Source organism: Crassostrea angulata, chromosome 2 (genome assembly GCF_025612915.1).
Source record: "Crassostrea angulata isolate pt1a10 chromosome 2, ASM2561291v2, whole genome shotgun sequence".
Classification (NCBI taxonomy): Eukaryota; Metazoa; Mollusca; class Bivalvia; order Ostreida; family Ostreidae; genus Magallana; species Magallana angulata.
This window is the reverse complement of record NC_069112.1, coordinates 40,061,632-40,082,654: the sequence shown is the minus strand read 5'-3', so window position 1 is coordinate 40,082,654 and position 21,023 is coordinate 40,061,632. Positions and strand designations below refer to the sequence as shown.

The 21,023-nt window shown below is 33.2% G+C and overlaps 1 pseudogene; it reads left to right on the top strand.

Annotated features, from left to right (window-relative positions):
* The first annotated feature begins 1,979 nt into the window (after positions 1 to 1,979).
* LOC128171720 (hepatic lectin-like) lies at positions 1,980 to 17,233 on the top strand (annotated as a pseudogene).
* The last annotated feature ends 3,790 nt before the right edge of the window (positions 17,234 to 21,023 follow it).

The window sequence follows — 21,023 nt, the reverse complement described above, 5'->3', positions numbered from 1 at the left end:
AACTACCTAAATCTTTCATAAATGTAGAACAGAGTTCGATATCTAATAAATAGATCATAAACACCATGAATGGATAAAAAATGTTTTGAAGTCCCATCATCTAGCAATAGATATTTAAGGAGACCGGGTCTAATTATACCCCCGCTCCGAAGGAGAGGGGGTATACTGTTTTACCCTTGTGTGTCTGTCTGTCTGTCCGTCTGTCTGTCCGCCCGTAACAAAAATTTCTGTCGCATTTATCTCAGCAACTATTTATCGCAGATGCTTGAAATTTTTACACAGTGTTTGTTAAGGCATGCCATATCGTAGGATATATTTTTGTATTAATCAGACGTCAACTTCCTGTTAAATGACGACTTTGTTTATTTTTAGCAAAAATTTTCAAACAAATTTTTGTCAAAGAATTCTTAGCAACTGTTTATCGCAGATGCTTGAAATTTGTACACAGTACTTGTGTAAGCATGCTATATCGTGGGATGTATTTTCGTACCAATTGGACGTCAACTTCCTGAGTAATGAGTACTTTGTTTATTTTTAGCCAAAATTTTCAAACAAATTTCCGTCAAAGATATTTCAGCAGCTATTTATCGCAGATGCTTGAAATTTTAACACACTATTTGTTTTGGCATGCCATATTTGGGATTTATTTTTGTATCAATTGGACGTCAACTTCCTATTAAATGAGTACTTTGTTTATTTTAGCCAACATTTTCAAACCAATTTCCTCAAAGATTTCTCAGCAGCTATTTATCGCAGATGCTTGAAATTTTAACACACTATTTGTTTAGGCATGCCATATTGTGGGATATATTTCTGTACCAATCGGATGCCAGCTTTCTGTTAAATGTCGACTTTGCTTATTTTGCATATTCACATCAGAGCGGGGGTATCACTAGTGAGCATTGGCTCACAGAAATCTTGTTTTTTCGGCCCGAGATTTTTGAATGACATTTTTTGCATGAATTGCTACTGATGTAATGATTATTTTAAGATAGAAAAATAAGACATTTACCACCCCGTTTGTTTAACGGGTCATCTGAAAGTTTGTTAATTTTTAACATAGGACCCTATGGGATTTTGATCAATTTTGCGCATATTTTACAATTTTTTTAAACTTCTGCTCAAGGGTTTTCTTTTTCTGTTCTACATATTAAAGTTATTGATAAAAGGCATCAAATGGTCAAATGAAAAGTATCTTTTTACCTCCTGGTTTGTTCCAGGGGTCTTATCAAAGTTGTGGGGTTTTTTGGTATGCCCAATCTCCCAGTTTGTCCGATAATGGCTATTTTTTATTTGACAAAAGCGGAAATGGTGATCTTTATAGTATTATTAAAACATTCAGACAGATTTAAGTAATAAATAAATATATATCACATATTAAGGTTCATTAATAAAAAATACATGGTTACTGTTTTGAAATATATGAATTAAGCTAGATTTAGGCGAGTTAGGAAAACGTGACAAAGGGCTAGGCTTGCTGAACCCTCTTCACCTTTTCGAGTCGAGCCAAAATAAAGCTTATACTTCGAAACATTTATATATAATATCAATTTCACACATCAAACGAGCTATTTTCAACAAATTTCGCTGAATATCTGCTGTTGAAACTATCACGATATGACGGCACAATACAAATGAAACGCTGCGCGAAAGTGTGCGTGCTCGTTCTGTACTCGGCCTCGTTAACTAATGATTCAAACTTGTTTAATATCCCTTCATTACCCATTGAATTCCTCAAATATTACATTGTAGAATTTTGTGTTTTTACCTATAAGGAAGAAAACATAGAAATAATTACATTTTAACGTTTAAGGAAATGTGTACATGAGTAGTATTCTAACAATTATCATTTCTGTTTATTATTATATAACATGTTTCATAATTGTCAAGTATCTCGAACAAGTGTTTACATGCAACATATATAAAAAAGAGATCTGTTTACTTCCTCTTTGTTAAAAGTCTCAGACAGACGACTTGTCTCAAGTATTACAGCATAAAATATTTCGACAGTATTTAGCCGACTAAGACGTTTTTCATTGCAACACAGATTTGGGTGAATTGTGAGCTATTCTTTTCTACATTTTTTGCAGTTGCAGAACGAAAAAAAAACAATAAAAAAAAAGATGAATAAATTGTACATTGTTCAAGTGGCTATATGCATTTGTTTCATGGACGGCTTTGATGGACAACCGTTGTATGAAGACAAATGCCATGTCGATGATATGGACAGACGTTTCAACGGAGCTTACAGTAAGATTTAAACAGTTAATCATTTTAAATCAAAAAAAAAAAAAAATAAACGTTTAAACATTTTAGAATTCATCATAATTAATTTCTCCTATTATAAAAAGTGCTTGTGATATGTTTTGCACGTTTCAATATTTTTATATTATCGAATAGAACACCTCAAGGATTTGTCAAATTCAAATTGTAATGGCTCTACGCCTAATCTTGGTAGAGTTCTTTTATTCGTTTGTAATGATGATAATTCAACTTAAAAAATCTTGACCTTGGGTTCTACAAACGTAACGTCATTGATTAAAAGTAGAAATGTTTAAACATGGCTCTCTTCGCAGTATATTGAACCCTGCGTTATTATTTCTTTATGCCATTGTACTTATCCCAAAGGCACATGTTGTTTAATGTATGCATTTATTATATCAATTTATTTAAGACCGTCTGCTTATGAATGTTAAACATATTATGATTTAAACAAAAATGGAAAAATGAATAGCTCCTATCAGCCGCGTAGTTCAGATCACTTGACTCGGCACTTATTTAGTGTTTCGGCGGTGTGATGTTATCGAGGTTAATTGATAGATTTGTAGCTGCAAATCTGCCATCCCTAGGTATCATTTTATTAGAGAAGTACGCATAGTGCACCTTTTAGTATAGTGTGCCAACATTTGATAGATTTTTCCTAAGGTTATGAATTTGTTACAACTCAAATTTGAGAGCTCCTTTTCTTTGTATTATTTTGAGCTGTGAGAGTCAAGTCTTCATTGTATTTTTCCAGAACTTCTTCTATAATATCATTAATTTCATTTTTATTATGTCCTCTTTTCTTCACAGTGTGCATTAAATTCACTTAAGATTTGATTTAATATAGTAGGGTCACTTGCATTTCACATATGGCGGTACGTTTTCTTCTTGATGAAACCTATGACAACTGATGCATTATGAGCACTACTTCGCTCCAGAGATTGAAATATATAAGTTGGTTTAATGAATGATTAAATCAAGGGTTAGCATGTTCATGAATCGTATTCCTTAAAGGGACATGGTCACCATTTTCGTTAAAAAGTATTTTTCCGATTTTAATATTTTCAATGCTTCAGAAAGGCATTTTTAATAAGCAATTGAAATTTGATTACCATTTCTTGAGTTATAAGCGAGTAACAGAGCTTTAAATGCTTCGCTATGTAAACAAAGCGTTTGTTTACATTTTGAACGTTGAAGTAATAATTTCAGTTTTAAACCTTAAACGAATGTTTTAAACGTAAGGAACTGTTTATCTATGCTTAGAATAAATAAAAAGATAAATCAGCTTGAAATTTCTTTTTACTGGTATATTGAACCTATGTAAACAAAAACAGGGCAAGAGCCTTGTATTGTTAGCCATGTATCTTGCTTATAACTCTACGAATGACTCTCAAATTTTATTCGATCATTAGAAATGCAATTCTAAAGCATTGTAAATAATATAAAAAAAAAATGGAATTTCACCAAAAACGTGACCATGCCCCTTTAAAATAGCGTAGTGTCAAAAAATGCAAATGTTTTGTAGACGGATTTAAGCAATCGGCAAAGGTTATTTGCTAAGATGAATGTGTCGTATATTTCGTTTTCATTTCCATGAAAAAATAATGTATTCATTGTTTCGATTGTGGTCATGAAACAGTATATCTGTTTTCCTTTGGAATATCTGTAGAATCCATTCTTTAATTTGATGTACGCGAACACTACATAGGGCGGGGTGACATTATGACCCAATAACACAACTTGTAATTTGTTTATATGTGTGCATGAGAGTTTCATTGAAATATTTTTTTCTTAAATTAAATTACGTAAGTAATTTGGATCTGATATGGGCAGGGCTAGTATTGAATAAACACTCTTGTCAAACTTACTTTAAACCAACTTTTATTTGCAACGATTTTCTTTCGCGATTTTTTTCAGATGAACTGGTTCGCGACGAGTTTTGTTTACGTCAAAGACTGCTTATGCTGGAAATAATGACTTCTATAGAAAAAATAAATGTAGATAGAAGTTTTACAACCCAGAAGAAGAAAATAGATTTAATATTTTTACGATTTAACAGCAGATTTAAACTCTTTTTTTTTCATAAAGACTCTTTTCATACATGGACGGAAACAAACTTGCTTTGTCGTCGGTCGAAATTAAGAAAACGTCAGATGATTTTAATTTTGTCTGAATGAAACGCATTGTAACACTGAAAGGAACGCACTGATATTAACATAAACAAGGCAGAAGAAATAATATGTGCGTTGTCTTGCCCAATGTTGTCTAAATAGTTAAAGGTACAAGACATTTAAAATTAAAATAAAAACAAGAAATAACAAATCCGGATTTAAAATGTCACAACAATTTTATCCAAGAAAAAAATGTTGATATGAAAACAAAGGGTTTTACTGAAGATGCGAACTTCAACTGTTTAACGAAAAAAAAAAACGAGGTATGGGAGTTTTTTGTCTGCCCCCCTCCCCCCCCCCCCCCCTCCTTCAGAAGTACACAAACTGGACATAAATGTATTTGATGCCATTAAAACAATGGTTGCTGCAAAAACATTACGGTAATTCCTAAGGAAAGACAAATTATCTCCCCATATAACAAGGCCAACAGAAAATATTTATTTAGTCAATATGTTGCTTATATGTTAACAACAATTTTGCACACGTTAAGAATTTCTATAAGGGGCGGTTGTAATTTCATTATAAATATAGAGCATATCAGACTAGAGGCACAATGCCTGCTTGTCAGTTATATGATGTAACAAGAAATAGCCTACGATAAGTTCGACAAGAGTGTTTATTCAATACTAGCCCCGTCCACATCAGATCCGAGTAGCTAACGCAATTTGATTTTAGAAAACAACAAATTTAAATGTAATTCTCACACCTATCTAGGCTATGAATAAATTATACATGCACAGTCCCTGAAATGTTCTATTTTCCCACTTAAACGGCGAGTAAACGGTGAGCGCACGCTGAGCGAGCGGTGAGTGCACAATGAACTTAATATGAGCGCACGCTGAATTGAAATTGATGAGCACTTATGAAAGGTGAAAGGTGAGCGAACGCGAGCGCAAAGTGAAAGATAAACGCACGGTAACAATATGAGAACGCAAGGTTAAATGATTTATTCTGAGTTCCTTGGGAATTATTCTTACATTGTGTTTCGTTGGTAATCGGGGAAAAATAACAAATACACAAAATGTATGTATTGTTATCAGCCTAAATATGATATTATCTGACTGAAGAATAAGTGGACGCTGGACGCACGTTGAGCGCTTTGTGAACAATAAGGTCGAATTAAACGAAGCGTATAGCCCAAATGAACACACGAAGAAAGCACGGAATAAGAAAGTAAAACGTTTCAGGGACTGCACTATACAATGCTTGAACAACATGTATAATGGAGGCTTTAGTTATTGAAAAAAATATATTTATAAAAAAGCTTGAATTTTTTAGCATGGTAAAAGTAAACAAAGATGTATAAGGTGTATGCATGATTTTGCGACTTATGATAAATGTATGAACAAAAATTGATTACATTTGGTAACAAGTCAACTCATTTTAAAGAATAAAATGTTCAGGGTACAGTCGAAATTGTTAAGACCCTCAAATATGAAAATAAATTTCGCAATGAAAATGCTTGTCGCTAAGATCCCTAAGATTAATTATTTTCACAGGAAGACCAGCAGTTCAAAAGTTTGTTGCGATTTGTATTTCAAAATATCATATCCTTTTTTTCTATTAATTTACTTTGTAGATATACTCTTTAGAGACAGGTGAAAAAATGATCATTTTAATGGACAACAAAGGCGACCTATTTGTCATAAATAAATAAACAAAATAAGCTTATGAACAAAAATGATGACAAAAACTATTACATATTATTATATATACTTTTAATTTACAATATCTTTTCAAAACGTGTATTTAACTTTCACAGATAGAGAAGTGGTATTGCAAAGACAAATTGGCAGTTTAAAAAATCAACTTGACTCCTTTAGAGGTATTTCTTTTTATAAACGATGAGTTAATGCTTAGTACACTTCAATCACTAAGAAATATGTCTTAAAGCTTAAGAAAGCTGGTTTTAGAAGTACAAAAACTGATTGTTTATCTTAATTTAGAAAAAAAAAAAACTTAGCTATCAAATATGTAATTCTTTTGTTTTGGGTTTCAGATACAATAGAACGTTTACAATTTCATCTTGGATGTTTAAATAAGAACGGAACATGTAAGTAATCTATTCTTGCTGTCCATACGTTCGAACGTCCATCAGTCTGTCTGTCTGATATGACGGCATATGTGTTACTGTTTAAATCACTTGAACAAGGATTCGGCAACACAACTACACAACTATAGCAACCATTTCTACATTGTACGCAGGGCGTCGCTTTTATCGTTTGAAGAGTTAATCTTTGACTGGCCTAAGTATGATACTTGTTTTAAACATGACACTTAAACAATCTTAACTTCTCGGGCCTTTACGGCAAGCTTGGAAAAACACCTCGAATGTATTAACATCACCAGATGTTAGAATTTAATACAAAATGGAGTCGATTCCCATCAAAATAACTATCGGTTAAACAGCCTTGTATGTCGCTTATGTGTTCTATATTAGGGTATATAGTTGACTTTAATGAAGTATATAGCTCACATCTCAACAGATCGTAAAATGTGTTGTATTTATATCAAATTTTTATAACATGGGGGGGGGGGTCATGGACGCCAAAGTAATACATTCGAGGTGTGTGTCGAGATTGCCTGAAAGGCCCGAGAAATTGCGAGTGGGCTCTCAATAACAGAAAAGTATACAAGTTTAGCATTTTTGAAAAAGCTTACCGTCTTTAGAACAAACCCGAAACACAAATTAGTTATCAAAGACAGTTTAATTCTCCTTTTATATTTATATAAATGCCACCTTCCTCTACATAGCATGGCGAGTGGATTTATCCGAACATTTTTGTGTCTTGTGTCGTTTAAGCCTGCGTGTCTAAAATTGAGAACTGTGTGCGCGAGCAGGTAAGTTGAGATCGACTATAGGGTAAACGAGATCTTAGGTAGGGTCGTAGACTCGTATTATTTTGATAAAATCAAAGTTATACCACTGCATTTATCTATCTAAGGTGCAAATAACTTTACCAATATCAGGCATACCGCATCATTTTTTTTTTACATTTTGGTATAAATATTTGAATTAACAATGCTTAAAGAAAAACAAATAATTTCAAGATATTGTAGAATGTTACTTTCAACTACATGTAGTTGGACCTGAAAACCAAAGGCTGAATTTCATTCATAGCAATTTGTATTGCATTTTCGTTTTCTCACTTTTTAATATTTGAAATCTACGAAATTTGTTAAGTCGTACAAAGATCATCAGAAAATTATCTCCCTTGCGCCGAACAGTATTTCAACCAATGAAATTAATGTAAATTTTCACATCATGTATTTTCAACCAAACACAAAGGAAGAGAAGAGCACAACCCGGAGACTGTAAATTATTTCAACTCTTTATACCGTCTTCCAAGGCAGACGGATATAAAGGTGGTGGTATGGGAGGGTGCTTTCAATTAAACTACACACTATTGTATGTTTTATTTCAATTATTATCATTTTCAATGCCAACATTGCATAATCGGCGAAAAAAGAACAATAACTTATGCATGATTTTCAGATCTCGAAGAAAACGTTACAAAGAGTCAATACTGTTTCATTAAAGCACCTTTCAACTGGAAAAATGCCAAGGTAAATTGTTTATTGCTTTAATATATTGTTAATATCCTTAGTTTATTCGAATATGAAATTTACGAAAACAACCTGGTTCTCATGTTTTTCTTATTATATCCCCCGCAAACGAAGTTTGGGGGGTATATAGGAATCACCTTGTCCGTCCGTCCGTCCGTCCGTCTGTCAGTCCGTCCATCCGTCCGTCCGTCCGTCCGTCTGTCTGTTCGATTCGTGTCCGGTCCATATCTTTCTTATGGAGAAAAGTTAGAAGTTCTTACTTCACACAAAGATTGCTTATGACCTAAGAGTGTGTCATGACCTTGAACCAAGGTCGTTCGGGCAAGGTCAAGGTCACCAACAGAAAAAAGTGCAAAATTCGTGTCCGGTCCATATCGTTCTTATGGAGAAACATTGGAAGTTCTTACTTCACACAAAGATTGCTGATGACGTAAGGGTGTGTCATGACCTTAACCCAAGGTCATTTGGGCAAGGTCAAGTTCACTGACAGAAAAAGTGCAAAATTCGTGTCCGGTCCATATCTTTTTAATGGAGAAACATTGGAAGTTATTACTTCACACAAAGATTGCTTATGACCTTAGGGTTGGTCATAACCGTGACCTAAGGTCATTTGGACAAGGTCAAGGTCAATGGCAGAAAAAAGTGCAAAATTCGTGTCCGGTCCATATCGTTCTTATGGAGAAACATTGGAAGTTCTCAGTTCACACAAAGATTGCTTATGAGCTAAGGGTTTGTCATGACCTTGACCAAAGGTCATTTGGGCAAGGCAAAGGCTACTTGCATAAAATTTTAAAACTCGTGTCCAGTCCATATCTTTCTAAAGGACAAATATTGGAAGTTCTTAATTCACATCTAGAATGCTTATAACCTGAGAGTGTGTCATGACCTTGACCAAAGGTCAATTGAGGAAGTTCAAGGTCATTGTTAAAAAAAAAATCGGGCTCAGTATACCAATAACTCAAAATGTTTATATTAAGTGGCTGCTTGACATGTGGAATTTCGAGTCATGTTTGTTAACATAAGGATGCAAATGTCCTCATGCATTTACAGTTAACTTGAACTAAGATGGAATTTAAAGAATAGAACTTGGTTTTTGTACTCATATAAGCATTAACAGTTTTAAAAAATAGAGCAGTTGCTATTTATAGAAAATGGACGATGAAATAGATTCATCCAATATTTTCTATAATAGAAATAATACATGAGTTATGATTTTTTCTTAGCGGGTGGTATCAATTGTGAGCTTGCTCACAGTACCTCTAGTTTATTAATATATATTTACATAATCAAGTATGTGAACCTCTAATTCAAAGGAAAATATATTGTAAATTTATATCTCAATCGAAACTGACAAGACTGAAATCTACACCGCGGTTAAGGCAAGTGTTTAAAGATTGTAGATATTATGGTCATTTTGAATAATATTTCATTCTAACAAAACCAATGCTGAATACAAGTATCTATAGTCTGTCCCAAGATATTTATGCAGCACATTTGGACGATTCGTAATAAAAATACACATACCTGTGAAAGAAGTACAATTGAAAAAGTTGAAAGGGATAATTTCCAAGATAATTTCATTGACACATTATCATCTCTCACTGAAAAAAATTCACAGGAACGAAAACATGATGCCTAAGTTACTTATAAAAATCGAATTAGTAACAAAATGTGAATCCGGGATATCTTGGAACAGAGTATAGTGAATGTGTTCACGAAGGATGTATATTTGTACTTTGGAATGGAGTCACTCTTAATGTAATTTCCGATTTTCATTTTATGGTTTGACAATATGCTATATCTGCATAGATTTTTTAAGATGTTATTTCATCCTCTTTATTCTGTTTTATTTAGTTCAAAATGACCTATTTTTTCACCCCCCCTACTTATACTTACTGTACATGCATGCAAAATTAACTTAAAATTAGATCGATATGACTGTAAGAATGACCCTTCCTTCTATATATATAATCTTTCTATCAAACCAAATCTGAGGCATTAATCGCATTTTATACTAAAATAGTTAGTACAGCATTACAGATGTTTGATCCACCTATTTTCCACAAAGAACTATATATGATAAGAGTTAAATTTGGCCCCCAAAATTCGCCATTTTTTAAGTGTTTCGGGTACAATAAAATGTTAACTAATTTTTTAGAAGAGTTGATATAAAATTTATTTTTAATCTTTTTATTTGATTTATTTGCACTCACTGGTAGTATATCACGTCAGAAATGACGCCATTTCTTTAATTCATTAAAAATCAGCCAAAAATTGACATTTTTCTTAGGCTATCTATTTACGAATGGAAAATATATAGCGCAAGCTTGAACAAGGAAAATATTTTTGTCACTTATTATTCTTGGCTAGATTCATCTCTGATTAAAATATTTTATTTGTTCAAGAATGCGCTCTATGTTTTCGGAAGGAAAAACTGCTGAAAACAAGCTGTTTTACGCTAAAAATGCCAAAATGGCGGGAAAAGGTTGTCTTTACAATGTCATATTTCTAAATTGTGGGCACTTTAACCAAAATGAATATTATGTAAACACATCACATACATATCTGTACTAAGAAAACAAAGAATGATAGGAAAATGATGATGTTCATTTTAGGGGGCCATTTTAGGCTCTTATCATATATAGTCCAAAGAAAAATATAGCACAAGATCACTGTGACGTCATACATTTAAATCAATGATCATTTGTTTGCATTTCTCGACTCAATACGAAGTAATGCAAGCATGTAAAATCTCTGGTCTCACCGAAACTTTTTTGGTCTCAAAACGTGCCTTCAAACCTCAAGGCACCCTTTATTACGAGTTAAAAGTAAGTCATTTTTAGCACAGCACCATGGGAGAAAACATTAGCGAGCATTATGGGACGTAGACAAAAAAAAATTCTTAATGAATCTGTAGGTTTAGTTCGTTCTTATTCCCGCGTGCACTGGTTCATAGTTCCAATTTTGACATTGTTTACACTTCATTCCAATGATTTTTTTCCGACATTGATCACCAAAAAAGCATTTACTTGTTTAAATACTAGTAATACATTTTGCCAAACGCATTTTTAAACGTTGTGGGCTGTATACATTGAGAACAAAGTTAAACATGGCAATTCACATATTACTTTGATAATATAATACATGTGTATATAAACTGCTGCATCGATTTTTGTTTTTTTTTTGTTCCGCACATATATAATAACGCAATATTTGTCAAATATGCGAATCGCTGTCAAAGGAATAAGACAAATCCTATTTTTTGACAGTAGCTGGAAACTGTATTCTTAGGAAAACTAATTGCGTGACTTTACCTCATAAAGACATTGGCCAATTCATTGATAATTGAATTATTTGTATCTGTGTTTTATCCATTTATTTATTTATTTGTATTTTATTCATTTACCTATTTGTTCATTACCAGGGTAAATGGCAATCATTTGGGTCACATCTTCTTGAGATCAACACAGAATCAGAACAGAAATGGTTGTATGATAAAGGTAGTTTCTTGTGCTTTAAACAGTTATATTTTAGTTGGCCACCAGATTACGTCAATGATATAGTTATGTTGCTTAACCTTTGAAAATTATGTCAAGTGTTAAACTTCTTGACATTTTTGGGATTTAAAAGTAAACTAATTTTTTTTAATTCTTACTTTGCAGGAACGGGCAATAGGTTACTTTCAAGTTGATAAACGTTTCAATCTCTTTCTTATGGTTTCATAGGAGTAGTAATACAATGTGACATGCATTTTATACATAAAGGCAATAAGTTTAAATCTCTTTTTGACTATATCTACCTATAGTGAAGGATCAAAATATACATAAATAGGTTGCTCACTGCTTGAAAAGTAGGCTCCAGAGGTCGTGAGTTCAAACGCCTGTCGGGGCGGAGGTGGAGCTCCATTAAAGTGAATTTCTCTGTGGTTTATGCATATCTATGTCCTTCACTTTGGGCAGGTATATGTCAACTTTAGAGTCGTTGCAATGTTTTTGCTTATTATATGTATATATCTATGCAATGTATATATCGTTTAGATCCTCTCAAAATGTCGTTTAACCTGTACCTCAAGCGACCGTTTATTGTGCGACCAGCGCGCTAGGTTCCGTTCGTCATCGAAGGCAGGAATAATGTCTTGCCTAGAAGACCGATTGGTTAGCCCGGTGGTCGCTCACTGCTAGGAAAAAAGATTCCAGAAGTCATGGGTTAAGCCCCGGCCGGGGTGAACTTGAGCTCCAATATAGTGAATTTCACGGTGCTTTATGTATATCACTATGTCAATTTGAATGTGTTTGCAATGTTTTTGCTCTTTTATATATATATATATATATATATATATATATATATATATATATATATATATATATATATATATATATATAAGAGGAATGTCAACGAGTACTCGACTATCGCTCGGTTACACTGATCACCAACTAAGTTTTCTTAGTCGATTACTCGTACACTCGTACAAGTTATTGAGTAAATTAATTTAAAAAAGCTTGTTCTTAACGCTGCAGTTTTGAGCTACGAATGATAATAAAAGTTTCTTTTTTTCGGTATGTTTTATGCCTTAGTTACAGGTTTTTTTTTCCATCGGTCTCCCTGGTGTATTTTTTAAGCGGCTAATAAATGATCTCTTTTGATTTACTTAGGCAATGATGTACTTGAGGAGAACAAATTGTGTTTCTTCTAATCAGTTATCTATTTGATTAGGTGTTTGTGTCTTGAAAAATCTAATCATATCAAAATTATCCCAAGGTGTTCAGTTTAATAATCATTAAGCTATTATTGTTGATTTGTCGCGGACTTAGCATGGACCTGGTCACATTTGATTTGCTTAAGATAACATGAAGCTCATTTATATGTTCTACTAGCATCACACGAAAAAGAAAAACTAGGACATTTGCTAACACATATGTAGATGGAAAACTTTTGTACATATTATTTTAGGTTTTAAATGCTTTTTTTAGTTTTACACAATATGCATGTGACAGTAGCACTATTTGATTTCATCAGGACACACAATTTCAGATAAATGATCCAGTACACAACGATTGCTCGACTAAAGCCCATTATAAATCGGCTAAGCCAACAGAGTAATATCGTGCAATCCTATTCGAAGGGGGTCAAGACTACCCCCTGAACAATTGGCTTACATACCATTTTGTGCGTCACGATACACCGAAGAAGAAAATATTTGGTAAAGGGGTCAATATTACAATTTTTTTTTAGATAATTGGCCATTTCTAATTCGTGGGAGTGGGGGTAACCTCAGAGGGAAGATCTAATATGCCCGCTATCTTGCCTAATCAATGTGTGATTCTGAAGTGCATACGTTATTATCTTACATGTTATTATAATATGGTGTGTTTTTTTTTCATTTTGGACACACACCTCTCTCAGCCACCCCCCCCCCCCCCCGCCAAAAAAAATGCGGTTGACAAACTCAAACGAAAAACAAAGAATCTTACTGAGGTGCACACCTACAGTGAGTTCAAGCAATTTAAAAAAAAAAAACATTAACTATAGCATAGCATAAAATATAATTTTTCTTACCATAGCATTAGAATCTCTTACCATAGCATACTATCTCACAGCAAAGAATTAGATTCTCATTCCTCACGGCACAACATAGCATACAATAGGACAGCATACAACATACCTTCAACTCTTTTTATTTATTTTTCTTTGAGAATACATGTTAATATTGCATTTTAGAGAAAAACTGTTGATAAATTCGAAATGTTAAGAGCTATTCAAATCTCATAGTTAAACAAACCAAAGTACAGGCACGTAGCATCAGGGGGGGCCAGCACTTTTTCTCGCAGCAGCATTTTTTTTTAAATTTACATATTAAAAAATGAATTATAATGGAGTTGGCCCCCCCACTTTTTTTGAAGTTACTAAAAAATTGATATGAAAATTAGGAAATGAGTAGTCAAATTGAAGGTACCCCCCCCCCCCCCCCCCCCCACGGATTAGGAATTTCATGATTTGGAAGAAAAAAATTTTTGGTAGGGAAGAATTTTTTTTTGGAAGTATAGTTGAGTCTACCCCCCCGCTCCCCCCCCCCCCCCCCCACGGATTAGGATTTTGAAGATTTTTGGAATTTTTTTTTTTTTTTTTTTTTTTTTTTTTTTTTTTTTGCTTGTCAAGATTTTTTGGATGGGTCTGGCCCCCCCACTTTCAAAAACGATGCTACGTGCCTGAAGTATACCGTATCACAGCATATCATGAAAATGGCATACCATAGATTAGTATAAATATAGTACAAATGTATAAATTTATACAGGTATTAACTGAAATATGTAGGCCCATTATGTTCTAGAAGTGAGTAAAATTTCATTTGGCCGTCTTTAAGAAACGCGATCGACAAGTTTAGGGTTTAGAAAAAAGAAGACAAAGAGCTGGACGAACACAATACGTCGCAACCCCCATTTGCGAGTCTTAAAAGAAATATTTCATTAGTGGTTGTATATTAAATGTATTTCATTAACATAATCACTTGATAACCAATATATACATACAGCTACTATTGAAATAAGTATCTCAATACTAGTAGAGAGTGATTTTCTCATAAATGATGATTTATGGAGGCCGATTTGGGGTTGTTTTTTGTGTGGAAAAACTACATTTGCAAAACTATTCATTGTTTAACCATATATCATTTAATTAAATTTTAGTTACCTTGAAAGGTTTCTAGAAAATTGATCGTCTGGTTTTATTTAGGGTACATCTCAAAGAGAGGTACATTTGCTATAGAAATATATAGGAAACTGTCATGTTTCGCACTTCGGAGCAGGTTTAAAAAATACTACAATAGCTTTTTTTTCTCAAATTGTTATAAAGATTGGTTGTAATGAAGTTCTTTTGGATTTTGTGTGGGTGATAGCGAAAACGACAAACAGTAAAATAAACAAAACAATATGAAATTATTTATCAACAAAACAAATTAAAATAATAGAATATGAAGAGACTCACACTCACAAACACACACCTTCACTCTCTCACTAAGAAAGAAAATATAACTTTAAACAGTTAATCAATCAACACTGACAATGAAACAACAGTGAATTAATTTTTAACACATTCAATTGTCAATGTATATATAAAACAAATAAAGCTTTAAACGCTGGCTAAATATAGCTATTACAGTATTTAAAGGAAAAAACCAGCAAATCAAAATCACCAATACTGTTAAATGTAATTTCACAGAAAAAGTGAATTGGAATGTTATCTGTAATTAAACAATCAATTTTTATCACTAGGTAAACTGATAAATCATTTAATCATAAAATAGAATTGAAAGTTTGGCTTCAAATAATTGCAAAAGCCATCCTAAAATAGTCACCACTGGGCCTCCATAGCAGACAAAACACAAACAAAATATCCTGTGTCTAGTCCCGGACTCGAAGGTCTCTCACTGGAAAACTATCCACACAGGGCCTCCTAACCATAAACGTTGGTCAAACACGAGCTCCCGTGCGTCCCACTTGCGTCACGCGCTGCTCCGTTAATAGTTCTCAGTCCTAGTCCTGCCCCACATATGCTAAGCTAAGCCTTCAACTAACGTTTCACTATTGACCCACCGGGTTAACGATATGATTATCCCTGCACTGAAACAATAATAACCTATGCTAAAATCTATAGACATACTCATTTATACAACGAAAATAACAAAGAATACACCCTGTAAATATACACCCCGTAAATATACTATGAAACTGACAAAATACATACAAAAACTAACCGGCTGGAGAAAAGCAAATGCCCAAACAGATTTACAGTAATTTATGGCTACCAGTCTACCAGACTAGCTTCTGGTATTCGCCAAAATTAACAAACTTGAAGACGATTTCAACAACGTTGCCGCACACTTGACAAGCAGTCACGGCTCTAACTCACCAAACCGGTTATACTAAAAATAGCCATAACACTAAACACTCTCGATTGACAAGTATGGAACACAACTTGGTCCAAAATTACAACTATTTTCACAAACAAATACAAAACTGAAATAAACTGAATTCAACTTCAACACATTGGTAATATCATTTCCTACCTTTTAGGCCTCCTTTAAAGATAATTGCAAAATATTGTGATATACTTCAAATGAAAATAGCCAATAAAATAAGGTATGGTTTTATAACTATCCTAAACTTTCCGGATATTCGTACCTAACAAGTAAATCAATTGGTAGAAGCATTAGCTACGAATCTGTAATTTCGAATTCCGGTTGGGCTTTTCCAAATTTTACCTTTCAAAACAATTAAAAAGTGTAGTTTGGTCATTTTTTTTTTATTTTAAAATTCTAAATCGGTGAGGGTATTTTAATTATAATGTTCTTTTATTTAGTTTCGAGCTCGGAAGGAATGTGGTGGATCGGACTTGTATTACACACCGTAGAACACTTATGGATTTGGGATCATTCGGAGAGTGCATCGACATTAAAAAACTGGCATCCAGCAGAACCCAATGGTGAAGGACGTGAGAAGTGCGCCCTGGTAAAAAAAAAGATGGCAGGTGGCGTGATTATTCTTGCACTAGAAAGTTCTACTTTATTTGTGAAAGAAAATAAGAGAGAAATTATCACGGGAAAAAGTGGTCAATAACTTAAAACATTGATGTCAGATCTACATGTATCACCCAGTAATAAGGAGTTAAACAAAAATGCATGTATATATTACGTTCTTTATTTTGTAATCTATATCAGCTAATCAAAACATAAAATAAAAAGGATATGAATATCCACGTTAAATGACACAGGTACATAAAAGAATTATTCTTTTTTTAATATGAGTATATATTAGATTAGTTCTCGTAATATGATTTCGTGCTGATTATTTAATTTGCACAGGGTGTTCCATAATATCCTATACCATTTGAAATTCTTAAATAATGTTTGACCAAAACTTTAGAATTGTGATTCAATTTTAAAAAAAAAAAAAAGGAAACGAAAGTGTATTTTTCTATTTAAACAATTAAGGTGAAAATATGCCTTTCATCGACTTATGATGTCACAATATTGCATCATATTTCTTTAGTTTAATTGATTTTTTTTTTCACAATGAATCGGACAAGAAAGCACGCATCTTGCTTTTAAAGGCTGCTTTTTTAAACACATACTCCAGATACAGTTCTACGAGTTATGAAACAAGAATACTCTAGGTAAAAACAACTCAACAAGCACCGGCTTCAATAAAGAAAAAAAATTAGTTGTTTTTTTTTCTGGGACACCTCGCATATAGACTACATTTAACTTTTTTTGTTTATATTTATTGATAATGTTCATATATATATTGAAACAATGCTTTGATGTATCGCATTTGAATGATTAAAATAATGACATATAAAATATTCTAAAGCTTAAAAGTTCTTACTATCTTTTTTTCTGACAAATAAAGTTTTCTTCGGTATATTAAAAAACCTATCAATTGAGTATTCGGTCGAGAGCAATTTTATTGTACATGTACCCATTGACAGTATCTATTTCCCTCGGCTTCACATCGCGGAATAAGTGATGTCTATGGGGCTGATAGCTTGATTTCGTCCTCATTTCCATCAAAAAGGTATATGATATTATTCCTGGTGTCATAACTTCATACAGTATACATGTTTTGATGTGATTCCGAAATATAATGTCATTACATTGTAGAAATAGTGCGACTATTGATACGATTAAATTATTTTTTTAATGATTAGCATCGAGTCAGTCTGAAACAAAAATGTTATAAATACGCATAATTTGGCTTTGCAGACAAATTCTAAATAAAATTACTAATTTATTTTTTATTTAAGGGATTGATATTCTCGCTTACTCTGACAAATGTCATTAGGCATAGGACACCTCTCTTACAATTATAATTACATCAAGTTCACATACCCGTTTTCTTTATTTGATTTATAAACTAAACCTACAGGTAATACAACGGGATGATACACAACATATTTTTAAAGTCAGCTCATCCACTCTCCGAAGACTTTGTCTTTATGTAATAAAAAATATTTACATTACACATATATTGCATGTAAGGTGTGTTGAAAGCTACGGCAGTTATAACGCTGTAACACACACAGGGTACTCAAAGGTTAAAAGCTGAACTTCACGCTTTTGTCTGTTACATTGACTCTTCCATTTATATTCACTTAACCTTAGGACAAAATAGGATTTTAGAGATATGAATCACATTTGCAGACAAGACAAAAAGTAAAACAAAAATTAAATGTAAGCATCAAATCCTTTTTCTTTTTAAAATATAGTCTCATAGAACTCGTTTCAAAATTCCATCGATTTCCCCACTTGGTGACAGCCAATGTTTACGTCAGCCACTCGCTAGAATCAGTCAGCCGGTAACTTCGCCGGCATCAAAAGGATGCCGCCGTCACAACAACGCATGTGATATAAACGGTGCAATTGAACTAGAGATGGAACCTGCAGGTCGGAAAACAATTGTCTTGTTGGTTTTTTTTTATTCTAATATTAAGTAATATAAATATGCATATTTGAAATTACTTTATAAAAATGTAGCCTAAACATACACATAGACTCAAGGAGAGAAAGAGAGAGAGAACACATGCAGTTGAAACGTGCAACGGAATTAAATATAGTGTACTACTGATAAAAAAAACCAACTGATTGGTTAATCATGTTTATATATTTTTTATAATGCATGCATAAATCTATGTGAATGAAAAATTAACAGTCCTTATTCATAATCGGTAACAAAGCGGCATTTATTTGATACCGGTGGTTCTAATGCGGTTGTACTGCGTGGGAGTTTCGGCGTCATGTCTTTGATGCCGGCGAAGCGACGGGCGTCTGGATTTAGCGAGCTGCTGACAAAAGCAAGAATTTCACCAAGTGGGAAATTCGATAGTATTTTAAAATGAGCTCTAAATGCAGGGGTGTGTGATATTTGTGGTAGATTTTTGTTCATTTCATGTAAACATATTTGATCAAATATAATTTATAAAAGTTGTTAATTAAATTAAATAATTTGTTTCGATTGTTATGCTCTATATATTCTAAACTACCCCAGTAAAAGAAAAAAAATTGAACAACAAATCTCAACAACAAATTAAATAAGAATAACTGAATTGAAAATGAGCTTGCAACAAAACCGAACTCTGCATGACAACACTTGAACAATGTATTACTTACACAATACACATTTTAAATCTTTGCTCAGGCAAATAACCATCTAAAATAACAACTTTGAAGTACACGAATTAAAGGTCTGAGCTTTTTCAAATTATGTTATGAACGTTTTTATATAATGTTCTGCAAAAATCTCAAATACACAGTAAATAAAACAACAATCTGCAGATCACCCTTTTCATAATCTACGTGCAGATTATATGCATAAATAGCTTGATTCCCTTCATACTGAATATTGTACCACATTTGAAATCCTGGTATAACACTAATCACTTTACCTCTATATCAATAGGTTTGGTCTGTAAATTTTTGGTCGACTGTTTTTCCCACTAAAAGAGGAATACCTACAACTTCATTCTCAGTTGTTTCACCAATCAAAGTACTTTTAATCAATTCAAGCAAGTTCGTCCTTAGTTCCGGAATTGTTAGTTTCTTGTATTTGCCTCCATCTGATTTCGTTGAAAAATTGAAAAGCTTCTTGTTCCTTGGTTTCTGTTTAAGAAATTTTTTCCTAAATTTTAGTTGTGCTTGCATTGCTTTTACAATTTCCTTGTCATCCTTCAGTCTTGAAACACCCTCATCTACTTGCTTCTCACTCTGCCAAACGCCATAAAAACATATATCATTAGTCATGTCCTCTGCTTTCTTCAATCTTTCTCCACAGGATGAATCTGTGCCATTCAGTTAACTGAAATGTGACTGAACGATAACTAAAAGGTGACTGACTGGCATAGCTGTGCTATTCAGTCCCCTTTTCAGACCATTCAGTTAATATTCAGTTGACTGAATGGCAGAGTTTCATCCTGTGCTCTCTCAATTCTTTCCAGTTCTTTTTGTTTCTCTTGCTGTGCTTTTAACCTTTTCTTATTAATTATTTGTATCCGCTCCTTGAACTTATCGCGAATCTCTCTTCCTTCTAAAATTGAATCCTGCATTAGTTTGTCTTTTTCATCTGTTGGAATAGATGACAGCCATTGGGATATTTTGTTGTATGGATACAAAAGAAACGCCTCATTTGTAAATAAAGAACAGATGCATTTGGTCTAAAAGATATCGAATGGTCTAGCTGACCAAATATGAATTCTGGCATCTTATTGTGCTTTGCAACAGATCTTGTTTGTTGTCGAAAGTTATCTGATGCATCCCAGTATTTTCCACCTGGTAAATGTTCTGGAATCATTCGTGCTAAAAGTTGTTTAATTGCTGTAAACAAGTTTTGAAGTAATGGCAGAACAATTTCATCTATTTGGTCAGATTTCTCAAGCAGTTTGGAAAAAATCAAGTCACCTTGTTGAACAGCTGTGTCAAAGGGAGTTGTGTTTTTTGGCATGAATTTACCAACGTATTGAAGTTTTCATTCATGTCTAGGAAGTGACCTGGTGATTCTATCAGCCACCACAAAGGCGAAGTTATGAATTTGGATATATATGAGAGAGATTTGGTTCCTGCCATATACAAATCCTCTTTGCAGTCTAACAAACCGGCTTTTAGTAAATCATTGGAAGTTCCATGAACATGCTCCAAGAATTGACAAGTATCTTCTTTGTGGTAATAAACTGCTTGTCCTTCAAGAGAGATCATATTAAATCTATGATGAAAACCCCTTTCTTCTATTTTCATGTGATATGTAGCCGTTAAAAAGCAAAGTAAATGTCATACATGTATGTTAAGTTAAACAATCAGACAGCAGGTCTCGTTGCTCGCAACGATATCTTTTTTATTTATTTTTTTAATTTAAATTATGAACGTTCATATGTCCTGGTGTTGAATTTTTATAAACATGTGTCCGATTTTTTTTAATCCCATTAACTGATATCAATTACAAAATTTGTAACTGGTTACTGTACCATCGTTCCGACCGATTA